General features: G+C 37.0%; 1 protein-coding gene across 2 annotated transcripts in view; it reads left to right on the plus strand.

Moving 5' to 3' along the window:
• The window catches only part of COG5 (component of oligomeric golgi complex 5), a 484,934-nt gene that overhangs the window by 88,101 nt on the left and 383,634 nt on the right, over positions 1 to 13,199 (plus strand). The window lies entirely within an intron of this gene.

A 13,199-nucleotide genomic window follows, 5' to 3' on the forward strand; every position in this document is an offset into this window, starting at 1 on the left:
GTGCACCGTATACGTAGGAGTGTCTTATACATGGGGAAATACAATATTTACTTAGACTCTATGAAACATTCCTGATTTACAACTTCAAGTTTAAAGCATTTACGTGACTTTTAAAATCCTATCATATGCTCATCTTTGAGTTGTTTGAGAGTTATATAAATTAATAAAGTCCATTTTTTATCTTCAGGACACTTGTAGAACCTGTTCCCCACCTGGTTACAGACAAGTGGTAGAGTCTAGTTTATTAGTCATAGTTACTTAATTTTTTGCAGAAATAAGAATAATGTTTAGTCAGGATTTCAATACAGTGAGGAGGAAATTTGCTATAGAACTTCCTGTTAAGGTTAGTACTTCAAAATCATGTTGTTTGAAATCATGCTCTGAGGAATCCTAGTTATTTACATTGAGTTATTTAACTCATTCCCCTTAATTTTACTTCATTGAGAGTAAGCTGCTTTAATCATGTTTATAAATTTAGGTTTTATAATATAATTTGCTTGTAAAAGAAAAAGTTACACCTGACCAGGTAGTGGCACAGTGGATAGAGCGTCAGACTGGGATGTGGAGAACCCAGGTTCAAGACCCCGAGGTCGCCAGCTTGAGCGCAGGCTCATCTGGTTTGAGCAAAAGCTCACCAGCTTGGACCCAAGTCGCTGGCTCGAGCAAGGAGTTAGTCTGCTGAAGGCCCGCGGTCAAGGCACATATGAGAAAGCAATCAATGAACAACTAAGGTGTTGCAACCAAAAACTGATGATTGATGCTTCTCATCTCTCCGTTCCTGTCTGTCTGGCCCTATCTATTCCTCTCTCTGTCTCTGTTAAAAAAAAAAAAAAGGTACATTGCTAAAAGAAGTTTGAAAATGGAAGTGATATTATTTGTTGGGAGATATAGATTAGTAAATCATTGATTGAGGCAGTTTTAGGATCCAAACCTTCACTTGGGAAGTGACTTTAGGAAGAATTACATCTTGGGATGGAGTGGAGAGCATGAATGGTTAAAATATATATTAATAGATAAATGGAGTAAGAGTGTTGGTAAGTAAAAATAGTTTTTCAGTGCTGTATGATGACCTAGGTGCTCCAGCTTGATCCAGTTACTCTTCCTGTGTGATGATACCCATGATGATGATCTCTTTGGAGGATAAAGGAGAGAAGTAACCTCTGCTTGGTTTTCTCCATAAATATTGAGTTGTGGTAGTTGCTGGTGAGAGGATAAAGGATAAAGAGAAGATAGTTTGTTGATTTTTTTTTTAAATAAGGTTTTGGGACACTAAAAGTAGCCACCTAAATGAGACTTTCCACTTAAAACTAATGAAATTGTTATTTTAGAGTGACTTAAACTATGGAAACAAAAATAACTGAAAAAAGTAGTTGGAAAGACTTCTACTGAGGGTAAATGACATGAATAAATCTTGTTGAATGGGCACACAGAGGCTAGTTATTTTAATGTAACAACGAGAACAACGCAGTATTCATAAACTTTCCTTTCATCAAAGTAATATTCACTTTACTAACACTTTAGAGACTACAAAACATCATAAAATTATAACATCAAATATCATAATTGTTTCTGCTGCTTGCTTTGTAATTAAGAGAAAGGAGAGCATAGGCTTTGAAACCATTTAGACCCTGATTTTAAATATAATTTCCTTCCCTCTTGCTAACTGTGAATTTCAACAAGTTAACTTCTCTCTCAGATTGTAAAGGGCTGTTGGGTAGATTTAATGATTACTGGTTTATAGATTGCCTTTGATCCTACCTAGCATATAATAGATTCCCCCAATACTGCTTTCGTTTTATCTTTCTTTCTTTAGAAATTGAAGTAAAGAATGAATGATGTTTTGAAGGTCACATTGGTTATATGTCATAATTTGTGGTTGTGTGTTCTACTCTTGTGTAAAAATGCAATTTTGTTTTTCAAAAATCACATCATAGCCTGACCTGTGGTGGCGCAGTGGATAAAGCGTCGACCTGGAATGCTGAGATCGCCAGTTCAAAACCCTGGGCTTGCCCGATCAAGGCACATATGGGAGTTGAAGTTTCCTGCTTCTCCCCCCTTCTCTCTCTCTCTCTCTCTCTCTCTCTCTCTCTCTCTCCTCTAAAATGAAAAAAAAAATCACATCATATAATGTGTATTTGTCATGCATTCTTTTCTGGTATCAAAAATTTGAAGTATTACTCTAAAGCAGCAGTTCTCAACCTGTGTATTTCCGATGGCTTTAGGCGACCCCTGTGTTTTGGTTGTTCCACCCCCGCCAGGGTTGCGACCCACAGGTTGAAAACCGCTGCTCTAAGGATTTTCAAGTTAAAGATGTGCATTGGAGGGGAATTAAAAACAATTACAAAAAGTGAACATCAAGTCTCAAATTCTTACAGGAGAGAATTATACACTTTTGAGGAACTAGAGTAGTCAATCCATAGTGATTACCTTTTTCTTTAATTTTTTTGTGGTTCTCTGAAGTGAGAAGCGAGGAGGCAAAGAGACAGACTCCTGTATTCACCTGACCAGATCCACCTCACAAGCCCGCTAGGGGGCGATGCTCTGCCCATCTGGGGCATTGCTCCTTTGCAACTGGAACCATTCTAGTGCCTGAGGCATAGGCCATAGAGCCGTCCTCAGCTCCTGGGCCAACTTTGCTCCAGTGGAAACTTGGCTGCAGGAGGGGAAGAGAGAGAGAGAGAGAAAGGAGAGGGCGAGGGTGGCGAAGCAGATGGTTACTTATTCTGTGTGCCCTGGCCAGAAATTGAACCCAGGACTTCCACATTCCAAGCCAACACTCTACCACTGAGCCTACCGGCCAGGGCTATAGTGATTACTTTTTATAATTATATTACATAATTAAATTTAAAATGTATTTGTTAATATTTTAAAAAATGAAATTTCAGGAAAAGGATAATAGCTTCCATGAATTACTGTATGGCAAGTACTGCTGAGCATGGTACGTGTTTTACCTAATTACAGCTTCACAAGAACCCCTTGAGGTTCATGCTGTTTTACAGATAGCGAAGCAGAGTCTGGATAAGATTTAAGGAAGATGCCCAGAGGAGGACCCTGACTTGTAGTTATTATTTATTTCCTCCGCTTGTGCACTGGTAGAGAGATGCTAATGGGCATCAGAGTTTTATGAGACCACAGGTATTGTGTGAATTGAGACTTTTATAGATTTGGGGTAGGGGCCATAACAATATCATTAGTCAGTTGAAGTTGAATGACCTATATAACTTACATTAAATTAAAAAAACATTGAATGGTACCTTCTTTCTTCCACTGATGTTTTCTGCATTTTTCTTTTGAACCAACATTTATCTCAGCTGAGATGTGAGATTGGCTTGGGATATATATGAGTTCCTTTTGAGTTTTCCAAGAAAATAAAAATGTATCTTAGCAAGGGTTTGTAATTTGCTTCTAGTTATTTAAATGTATTCTAGAGAACATTTAAGGACATTAAACAGGCATCATTTAAATAGCCCCTTTAGTTTTAGTTTTAACATTTTATTGAAGTATAAAAAATGTGCACATACTGTAAATGTATAGCTTAATGAATTTTTACTCCTGTAGTTTTGAAAGCATAGGCTAATTAAAATATAACAGAGGAAAACTCATTTAATGAACATTCCAAAAGTTGGAGAAATCAGAATGAATGTACTTTGTTTATGGAGTTATCCAGGGTACTTTAAATGGAAGTGTTATGTTTCATATGTTTAACATTTTAACTTTGGAGAAAATATATAGTTTTGAATGCAAAAGGTAGAAATGAGAAAAATGTGTCTATTACTCTTGGTTTAAAATAAACCAAATAATTAGGTTTTTATGTTTTACAATTTCTGCAAAATGTGGCAGAAGAATGAGTATTTTATAAAGTATGCATATAAATAAAGATAACATTAGCCTGACCAGGCAGTAGCTTAGTGGATAGAGCGTAGGAGTGGGATGCGGAGGACCCAGGTTCGAGACCCCGAGGTCGCCAGCTTGAGCTCAGGCTCATCTGGTTTGAGCAAAGCTCACCAGCCTGGACCCAAGGTCGCTGGCTCGAGCAAGGAGTTACTCAGTCTGCTGAAGACCTGCAGTCAAGGCACATATGAGAAAGCAGTTAATGAGCAACTAAGGTGTCGCAATGAAAACCTGATGATTGATGTTTCTCATCTCTCTCCATTCCTGTCTGTCTGTCCCTATCTATCCCTCTCTCTGACTTTCTCTCTCTTTGTAAAAAAAAAAAAAAAAAAAGGCCATGGCTGGTTGGCTCAGCGGTAGAGCGTCGGCCTGGCGTGTGGGGGACCCGGGTTCGATTCCTGGCCAGGGCACATAGGAGAAGCGCCCATTTGCTTCTCCACCCCCCCCCCCCTTCTCTCTGTCTCTCTCTTCCCCTCCCGCAGCCAAGGCTCCATTGGAGCAAAGATGGCCCGGGCGCTGGGGATGGCTCCTTGGCCTCTGCCCCAGGCGCTAGAGTGGCTCTGGTCGCAGCAGAGCGATGCCCCAGAGGGGCAGAGCATCGCCCCCTGGTGGGCAGAGCATCGACCCTGGTGGGCGTGCCGGGTGGATCCCAGTCGAGCGCATGCGGGAGTCTGTCTGTCTCTCCCAGTTTCCAGCTTCAGAAAAATACAAAAAAAAAAAAAAAAAAAAAAAGGTAACATTAAACTAAAGAGAAAACATGAGTTGAATATTGACAGATTAGTCTCAATTTGAGCAGTGTTCAATTAATTTGACTTTTGAAATCTAAGTTTTACTTGTGTAAGTTTCATTTAATAAAATTTTACACTTATGTTTGTGACTATTATTAAGGTCTAAATGCAGCTGAGGTAGGATTTTATTTATTTATTTATTTATTTTACTATTTTTTTTAACAGAGACAGAGAGAGGGATAGACCGGGACAGACCGACAGGAACAGAGAGAGATGAGAAGCATCAATCATTAGTTTTTCATTGCGTGTTGCAACACCTTAGTTGTTCATTGATTGCTTTCTCATATGTGCCTTGACCGCGGGCCTTCAGCAGACCGAGTAACCCCTTGCTGGAGCCAGAGACCTTGGGTTCAAGCTGGTGGGCTTTTGCTCAAACCAGATGAGCCTGCGCTCAAGCTGGCGACCTCGGGGTCTGGAACCTGGGTCTTCTGCATCCCAGTCTGACGATCTAACCACTGTGCCACTGCCTGGTCAGGCTTATTTATTTTTTATTTTTTTAATTCATTTTAGAAAGGAGAGAGAGAGGGAGAGAGAGAGGGAGAGAGAGAGGAGAGAGAGAGAGAAAGGGGGGAGGAGGAGGAAGCATCAACTCTCATATGTGCCTTGACTAGGCAAGCCCTGGGTTTCGAACTGGTGACCTCAGCATTTCCAGGTTGACGCTTTACCCACTGCGCCACCACAGGTCAGGCCTGAGGTAGGAATTTTGATAAGGCCTGCCATATACTATATCTTTTTATTTTTTAATAAATAGGTTTAGAATAATCAGCTCAATTCTGTGTTATTTTAGAATTTAAGTACTGTCAGACTACTATCAATGGCTTAATAGAATACTTCTTTAATTTGTAAAATTATACTAATATATATTCATTGTGAAAACTAGAAAAATCAGATATATGGTAATTGCTGGAAACTAGAAAATGTAGGTAGGTATTACCTAGAGATTTTTTTTTGGGGGGGAACTAAACTTCCAACTATTTTTCTATATATTACTCTGTTATTCATATTATTTTATTCTTAACATTACATTATGGACATTTTTCCATGTTGATAAACATACATCTATATCACTTTAATGGCTGGATAGTATTCTCTTGAACACTTCCTGTTAATTTGTGTTAAGTTTTCTACTATTTTAACTATTTGGGATTTTTCTTGATTTTTTTTTTTTTTTACTTTGATGACTATGCTTGAATGTACATTTTTGCAAAATTCTTTGTTTTTTTTAGGATAAACTTTGGAAGTTTAATTTCTGGTGAAAGGTTACATTGAAGATTTTGCTTAATAATTCAAAATGAAATTTATTTCCAGTACCAGTGTGAAAAAGCATACCTGCCTTGGTCATACTTAGTAGACATTAGCATTTAAAAATTATTTGCCTGCCCTGGCTGGGTTGCTCATTTGGTTAGAGCATCATTTTGATGCACCATCCTTGCAAGTTTGATCCCTAGTTAGGGTACATAAAAGAGGCAACCAGTGAGTGCATGAATAAGTGGAACAGCAGATCCATGTCTCTCTCTTTGTCTCTGAATCTTCCTCTTCTCTCTAAAAACAATCAACCCCCCAAAAATCTTTAAACAGTATTACCAATCATATTATGTGAAAAATGGTATACTAATTTGTTTTATAACTTACTCTAATTTGTATTTGTTTTAGATGACTGTGGTTGAACAGTTTTGTGTTGTCATTTGTTTTTTATTGGGAACTACCTGTTTATGTTCTTGACCCATTTTCCTATTGTTGTGTTGGTTTATAAGTATTCTTTACATAATAGAAGTATATTTGCGTTACTATATAGGCTGTAAGTTTGTTTTATCTTATTTGATTTTGATGTATACTTTTAAAAGTTTTATAGTTACACTTGTTAATCTTTTATTTAATGAATTACTTTGGTCCCTTACCACAATATTATAAAAATGTTCACCTACATACTTTTTAAATATTTTTTATTTTATTTTTATCCATCTACAGTTTATTTTGGTATAAGTTAAACAATGTAACCACCATATTTCACAAGCACCGTCCACTTTCATGTGAAATATAATGTGAACTGTGTTTCCTTGATGTATATGTAATGCACTAACCTTGAGGGTAGAGAAACAGTTGACTTTATTTGCCAGTTTAGTTATTTCTCCAGCAGCACTTAATGAATAATCTATTACTTTGCCTCACATTTGAAATATCCCATTATTTCATAATACATTTATTTGCTTGAGGTTTTTTAAAAAATTTTTTTCCATTATTTTGAGGAAGGGAAGAGAGGGGGGAGAGAGAGAAAGAGAGAGAGAGAGAGAGAGAGAGAGAGAGAGAAAGAGAGAAGCATCAACTGGCTGTTCCATTTAGTTGTTCCATTTAGTTGTGTACTCATTAATTGCTTCTTGTATGTGCCCTGACTGGGGATCGAACAGATGACCTCCACATGCCAGGATGATGCTTTATTTACTGAGCCACCTAGCCAGGGCCTTGCGTGAGTGTTTTATGGGTTTTCTATTGTATTTGTTGTCTATTCTTATTTTCCGTTTTAAATCTTGGGGTTAAGTTTTTTTGTTGTTGTATTTAATTATTTTTAAATTTTTCTCTTAATGATTTTAGAGAGAGAGGAAGGTGGGGAGAGAGAGAGAGAGAAACACTGAATGTTGTTTCACTTATTCATGCATTCATTGGTTGACTCTCGTATGTGCCCTGACGAGGGATTGAACCCACAACTCTGGTGCATTGGGATGATACTCCACCTAACCGAGCTACCTGGCCAGGGCTAATTGGTTTTTATTAATTACAGCTACATTTTTCTAGTATTTTCTTTTTTATAGTTTTTTTTAATTGTTTTTGTTTTTGTTTTAATTTTTTTTTTTTTTTTTTTTTTTACAGAGAAAGAGAGAGAGTCAGATAGAGGGATAGATAGGAACAGACAGACAGGAATGGAGAGAGATGAGAAGCATCAATCATCAGTTTTTCGTTGCAACACCTTAGTTGTTCATTGATTGCTTTCTCATATGTGCCGTGACTGCGGGCCTTCAGCAGACTGAGTAACCCCCTGCTCTAGCCAGTGACCTTGGGTCCATGCTACTGAGCTTTTTGCTCAAGCCAGATGAGCCCGCGCTCAAGCTGGCAACCCTGGGGTCTCAAACCTGGGTCCTTCCGCATCCCAGTTTGATGCTCTATTCACTGCGCCACCGCCTGGTCAGGCTCTTTTTTATAGTTTTAAATGCATTTTTTTCACTGACATTTTTTTAAGGCTGTGTCTTTGTGTAATTTGTGGGGATCTCCAATTCTACATTTGAAAAACATAGAGTTGTTACTACTAAATATTTTGATTTTAATTATTTTCCACTAAATATTATGTTGTATTTTAAATCTCAATGAAAAGTATTTGATGGGAGATCTACTGTGATCAGGTATGAAAATGAGTGGAATTGTACTTGAGGAAAATGAAAATTGAGAGGGATCAAGGTGGAGAGATCAGGTCAGAGGCTAATATAGTGCTCTAGGTTTTGGGGGCCTAAACTATGATGATAAATAAAGTATAAATATATACTTTATATATACATACACACACACACACACACACACACACACACACACACACACATATTTTAGTTGCCCTCAAATCGAGAAAGACTTTCACTGGGCTTTGGGTGTAAATAAAATTTTTTAGCCTGACAGAACAAGATTATAACCTATTTTGCAGCTTTCTCTCTCTTGCTTCCATATTCATAGTCTGTGCACCAGCCAAATTGAATTGTTCCCTGGTCTGGAGATGTTTTCTGGCTTCTCTGCAATTGCTCATGCTTGTGTCTGCCTGATACACTGTTGTTGCCTAGCTGCCTCGGCCAGTCTCATCCCTCAGTTCAAGTTCATTTCAGTTGCTGTTTCCTTTCTGCAGTTGTTCCAGGTACCTGTGCTCCTTTTCCTTTGAGCCCCATTGTTCTTCATTTGTACTCTTGTTGTAGTTATAGTTTGCCTTGTGATACCGACGTTGCCATATTTGTCTTATTGCCACCACTTAAGCAAATGCATACAACCCAAACCTTTTATGAAATGTTCAAATTTGGGCATGTGAGGGCTAAGTGCTATTATAATGGGCCATTTAAAAGTGCTTTTATGATTTTTTAAATGCTTACAAGATAACAGACTTGTTTATGATAGTAACTGGGATTTTATGGTTATTGCTACTTGACAATTTCATGTGGGTGCCTTGTGTATCTGCATTCTAGATCCTGTGACATGTTATTCATTAAGTCTTTAGAAACATTTATATGTTATAGAACTAGTAAGCATATTTGTTCATATAAATGATACTGATAGAATACTATATTTAAAAGTAAAAGCTTCTCATATCTTATCTCTGGAATTTTTTACAACAGTGATAAAATATTGATATGGTATCTTTTACCATGTAGTTGAAAGCACAGTTCTTTTAGCACTTATTCTATCTGTATCTGAATCATTGGTAGGTAGATGTTTTAAGTAGGGTCAGAAATTTCAGGCAAAGTACATTACTGTAAAATTGGTTGATGAAAATTCAGGCTTTTAACTTGTCATTTTAGAATTTGCTAACAGAAAAGAGTGTGCAAGAGTGGATTGTCAATCTGTGAGTGTTCGTTTTTCTATCAGCTCAGTTGACTATTCAGGTTTAAGGTTTTGCACTTAACTATTTACATGCCAATGATTTTTTCCAGAACTTTTGGAGAGAGAATATTTATGGAAAAATTTCCTGGAGAGTAGGGGAGGAGAGGAGTTGAGTACATTAGAATTACATGGAAGCCATTTTTTGTTTATTTTTAAGAGCACCTGTCTTCAGCTGGAAGTACCACATCTCTCTCCCAGGGAGTCTGACCAGGCTGTAGGTGCACATATGGAATGATGAGAGCCTCCACTCTACCATTCTGGAGTCTGTCCTTGAATTGAACCACAGTGGGGTTTTGTACCTGGGTGTTAATTATATTATTCATTCCTGTATAATTCTTTTTATTAAATTTCCCTTTAGTTTGCCATAATTGTGCAGTGAGGAAAATTATAATCATATAAAGATTTATAGTTGCTTTTTCTATAAGGTTGTTGTGGCCATTTTTATATGTTGAAGGACATAAGAAATAAGTTGTATATAATTTTTTCATTTAATTGTATCTAAAATTGTATGCATTTGGCCTGACCTGTGGTGGCGCAGTGGGATAAAGTGTCGACCTGGAACACTGAGGTTGCCGATTCGAAACCTTGGGCTTGCCTGGTCAAGGCACATATGGGAGTTGATGCTTCCTGCTCCTCCCTCTTCTTTCTCTCTCTCCCTCTCTCTCTCTCCCCTCTCTTTAAAAAATCAATAAATAAAATATTTAAAATTGTATGCATTTAAATGTTGTCTTATCTTTGAATAAGGCAGGATATGAATAAATAAAATTATATGTAACATTTACCAATTTTGCTTTCTTACTCTCTTAACAATAAGAATAGTTTTGGTTTTGGGCTACATACTCTTTTTTTTATTTTTTATTTTTTATTTTTTTGCATTTTTCTGAAGCTGGAAACAGGGAGAGACAGTCAGACAGACTCCCACATGCGCCCGACCGGGATCCACCCGACACGCCCACCATGGGGCGATGCTGTGCCCACCAGGGGTGATGCTCTGCCCATCCTGGGCGTCACCATGTTGTGACCAGAGCCACTCTAGCGCCTGAGGCAGAGGCCACAGAGCCATCCCCAGCGCCCGGGCCATCTTTGCTCCAATGGAGCCTTGGCTGCGGGAGGGGAAGAGAGAGACAGAGAGGAAGGAAGGGGGGGAGTGGAGAAGCCTTTGGCTACATACTCTTTTGAGGATCTTACTGATCTGTAGATGTTTGCTCCAGAGAAGAAACACACACGTACCCATGAAATTTTTCACACAATTTCAGCAGACTTATGAGACTCTAAGAAAACCTATAACAAAGTCATTGTTTATTTAGAATATATTACTTGACAAATGTATTTCTGTAAGGTGGCTATATCCAATCACCTGACCTGTTATATTGACTTTATATATTTAAATTGTATTCCCTAGCAGCCCATTTTCAATAATACTAGTTTGCCATAGCTTGGTTCTAGGATTCAATGAATGAAAATGCTAAAAAGCAAGAGTTGTAACCAAAGGTGATAATATCAGTATTGTAGGAAAGAGCTCTTAGTGAAAGGGTTAATAAGAAATGTTCCCAGGATAGTGTTTCCTTAGTAGCATTTGAAGTATGTATCAAATATCAGTGTTGCTTAAACTGTTATACAAAAGAGTAGGAAATTAAAGTTGTCATAAATTATTAAGAGTAGCTATATGCACTAAATTGTGTTGATAGTACAAAGGAAATTATAATCATGAAGGAAAAATGTTTGACTCAAACCATCTACCTAACTTCAGTGACTTTTGTTCAAAAAATATGCAAAATATAGTTTATTTTCACTGAAAATTAATTTTAGAATTATTTCTTATTGTCTATGTACAGTATTATGCTTTCATAGAAGTTTTACATTGAAATGAGCAGAATGTGCAAGTATTATGCTTATCTTTGGGTCAGAATACTTGTGAAATTTTATAATTAACTGAGTATTTTGGTTGAATGAAGTAAAAGTAAATAAATACCTTATGGTGTCATGTTTTATGTTTGTTACCTTTTTGTATTCTGAGTGTATGATTTCTAAAGGAAACTTTTTATGTTAATAGCTTCTTTTAAAAAACTAAAATTTTAGTCCTTAGGAAGCCAAGCTGGATTGTAGTATATATACTCCAACTAAGATTTTGTTAGTTAAAATGATATAAGCTTTAAAAACTTGTCTTCAAGAAGGTACTGTGCCTTCAGTTGAGTTCAGAGCTGCTTTTATACCTTTTCATTTATTGCTTGAATGTGTCACTTTGATACATAGTCTGTCTTCTAGTATATAAAGTAGTGATTCTTAAACTTTTGCACACAAATCACCTGAGAGTACTTATTAAAGCTATTGTTCAGGGCTGCAACTATAGAGATTCTGATTCATTAAGTCAAAGGTGGGGCCCAGAAGTTGGAATTTCAAACAAGACCATAGAGAATTCTAATATATATAGGTGGTATACATTTTGAGAAACATTCCCCTAAATAATATACAGTAGGGTCCATCAGAAGTTTAAAAATTGTTCATTTCAGTTTCACAAATATTTACTGATTGTTGGTATGTATCAGGCACTTTTGGGGAAGCATTAACAAAGGCTACTTTAGTATTACAACATTTATTGTTTGGGTTAAATACTCTTATAAAGTTAGGCAGCTAAATCTGCTGGCATTTTGTTACCTGTAAGAAATGATGAAAAAAATTTAACATTAAAAGAAAGACTGAAGTGATTACGGGGGTAGGGGGAAGGGGATGGTGGGGGAGAGGGGAATAAAGAGGGACAAATATACAGTGATGGAAAATGATTTGACTTTGGGTGATGGATACATAACACAATCAACAGTTTAATTTTATTTATTCATTTTAGAGAGGAGAGAGACAGAGAGGGAGAGAGAGAGGAGAGAGAGACAGAGAGAGAAGGTGGGGAGGAGCTGGAAGCATCATCTCCCATATGTGCCTTGACCAGGCAAGCCCAGGGTTTCAAACCGGCGACCTCAGCATTTCCAGGTCGACGCTTTATCCACTGCGCCACCACAGGTCCACAATCAACAGTTTAAATACTGTAGTGATGTTCACTTGAAACCTGTGTACTTTTATTGATTAATGTCACCCCATTAAATTTAACTTAAAAAAATCATATTCTAAAAAAAAAAGAAAGACTGTGGTTTTTTTAGAATTGGAAAGAAAACTGTTGAAGTGTGGACTGTGGAGTTTTGAATTTTTCATTTCGACCTGTCCTAAGGCATTAACAATATTAGAATGAAATATGTATCTTTGATTCTTCTCTACTCAGTCAATATACAATATACCACCCAATATAGAGTATATGACATATGGAATTGTGTATAATATTAATATTGCAAGAACTCATTTATTAGCATTAACATTGAAAATATTTTATGTTGAGTTAAATTTTTTTCGTTTGGAATCTGTTAATAGTATTGTAGAAAACAGTTTCCTGTAACCTTATTATAGTCTCTTGCTCCTTTTTCTTTTCAACCTGAAAAATTGGTAATGTGCTTTAATTCTGCCTTAATGCTTCTCAGAAATGTATGGCCTATGGTGTATCTTTTTCATGGGAGACAGACTAAACTCTCCTCCTTTATCTTACCTGATGCTTCAGGGTTTGATCGTAGGATGGAGTTAATATTAGTGGCAGTGACAGGAATGACAGCACTTTGTACTACTTGCTGGTGGAAGTGCAAAGCTGTCATGCTTGAAACCCTTGGATACATCTTACAGTGGTCTATAAAAAAATGTGTGGATAGAAGGGTAGAGATTTAGGATTATTTTACATGTTAGTTTATCATGAGCAAGGGGACAAATACTAGTTTGTTTGCTCAACTCTTTTTATCCTGCAAAAATGGTGTTAGTTTTCATGTTCAGGATGAACTCACTTTTCCCTTTGTTTCCACATTT

The sequence above is a fragment of the Saccopteryx bilineata genome, chromosome 4 (assembly GCF_036850765.1).
Source record: "Saccopteryx bilineata isolate mSacBil1 chromosome 4, mSacBil1_pri_phased_curated, whole genome shotgun sequence".
Classification (NCBI taxonomy): domain Eukaryota; kingdom Metazoa; phylum Chordata; class Mammalia; order Chiroptera; family Emballonuridae; genus Saccopteryx; species Saccopteryx bilineata.